This window comes from Protobothrops mucrosquamatus, unplaced genomic scaffold (genome assembly GCF_001527695.2).
Source record: "Protobothrops mucrosquamatus isolate PMUCROS unplaced genomic scaffold, P.Mucros_1.0 scaffold1282, whole genome shotgun sequence".
NCBI lineage: Eukaryota > Metazoa > Chordata > Lepidosauria > Squamata > Viperidae > Protobothrops > Protobothrops mucrosquamatus.
Window position 1 is genome coordinate 86,894 of NW_015387486.1, and position 2,367 is coordinate 89,260.

Consider the following 2,367-nt stretch of genomic DNA (forward strand, 5'->3'; position numbering starts at 1 on the left):
ACCGGGTACAGCAGCGCCTGCATTTTCTGCGCCGCATGAGAAAAGCACATCTTCCTTCCCCTGTCCTTACCACTTTCTACAGGGGGACAATTGAGAGCATCCTGTCATAAAAGCATCACAGTCTGTTTTAAAAGCATCACTGCGGTGAGGATGGCTGAAAAGATCATTGGCAGTTCCTCCCTTCCATCCAGGACATGGTACATAAGCGTTGCTTGAGCAGGGTCCGCAATATTGTCTGGGACACTACACATCCTCTTCACAACCTGTTTTCCTTGTTACCTTCTGGGAGGAGGCTCCGTGATATCCGAAGCAGAACATCCAGATTCAGTCATAGATTCATTCCATACAGTGAACTCTAAAGCTTCCTCCTTCTGTTATGTATTCAAGATGGGCAGTAATTAATATTTATATGTTATTTGACTTCCGGTTTGCTGCCGTGGCCGCAATTTCCACGTCCAATTTTGCACCGCTGGGGGACCCTGGAAAGGGTCGAAAGTCGCCCTGTAGAGGCGACAAGCAAGGAGGGGACCCCCGCTTGATCACGGGAGGGCGGTAGCCCTTCTACTCGATTCGGGGCAGCCCTCCAAACCGGAAGAGGAAACACCGGCCATAGAAATATGGCCCGTCACTAGGCTGCAGATAGCCAAAGTCAAACTTACCACTAGGCACCTATAAAGCAGCGCAGATGAGACTGGGTGAGATCTGAACCTCTCTTCAATCTTAACTATTTTTTCTACCTTTATAAACTGCCCAAAGTATTTTCCCCCCTGTGGAGAGAGGGAAGAGAAATTCTATCCCACCCTCTAAAAACAGCGGCAACTGACTATCCGGGGGAGTTTAAAACACTGAAAGAATAACTTGATTCTAACTGGATTTTTATCTTTCTATAATTTGAGGACTAAAAGTTTACTTATTCTTATTGAAGATTTGCGTTTTTACTTACAAAAAAGAAGTAAAATTGAAAAAGGATTATAAAAATTTTGGACTTTAAAAGAACCAAAAGATTTAAACGGTGTGGATGACATTTTGTGACTAAACCTGATATTACAACTTGTTATTGTCTAAAAGAGACTTGGCTTGAAGCCCAGACTATAGATAAGACTTTTGCAACCTTGGCAGATATTAGCTGTGAGAAGCCCAGTGTGTTCTATACTCAGTGACAAAATTATTTTCATTCTCTGAGTGTAAAGCTTTTAATTTAACACACCGCTAAGAGAACATGGATGAAGATCAGGAACAGATTCTTTTTATGTTGAAAGCAATTTATGAAACTATTCTTACACCTACTGATGAAATAAGAAGCTACAGAAAAGAACAAGATGTCAGCCTAGATATACGAACCCAAACTTTGATTACAACTAAAGAATCAACTACATAGAATATAATAGAAGTGGAACAATCAAATACTATGATAGAAGATTCAACTGATCAACAAACACAGTTAACGGAAAACCCAGAAAAGGAACTGACAACACTGAAAATGGAAAAGACTTTCTATATAAACCAGAAGTAACCTGACGATCAAGAAGAAGAACAGACTGAAGGGAAAATAAACATTTCAGGACAACTACGTCGAGATGGAAAAATAGAGAGACGATTTGTTAGCCCTTCCCAAAAAATGGCGACTGGATGGCCTCTTTTATCTCAAACAATATATATAATAACAGAAGGAGATCTATTGGATGACTTAAAAGCACAGATATGGAAGGCGAGTTGGCAAAGAAAGAAAGCTAGAATAAGGCTGAAGAAAATTGGGGTTTTGACTTATTAGTGAGGATTAAAATAGAACATACTCAGATAGACAAGGTGTGTACTTTGAATACAAGATTTTGTTATGAAATGAGATAAAACTTTGGTCATTTAAAACTTGGAAGTATAAATATCAAAAGTTAAATTAGAATATTGATTTGTTCATAAAGGTTGAATGTAAAAGTAATTAAGATATAAGGTAAAAATCTATTGATAAATGTAATAAACATGTTTTTACTTAGCTGATATAATAAGAACTATACTAGCTAGAAAATACTAGAAAATACTAGAAAATATTTAATGCGGTAGTTTGAGACTTGTACTAAAGATACTTGTATGTCATTGAATTATTGACTAACTCAGCCGCCACGTTGCTTTTTAAATACTTAAATGTAAAATTAGAAAATCAATAGAACATTAAAAAAAAGAAACTGAAGCCACAAAAGGGATGTAAAAACAGGAGATGCCGGTCCATAGTCGTGTTACTCAACTACTCCCAAAGAGCTGCCACCTGAAGCTACACACGGAGCGAAACCTCTTCTTGTAGGTAAACGTATCTGATTCTAACTGGATTTCTATCTTTCTAAAATTTGAGGACTAAAAGATTTCTTATTCTTA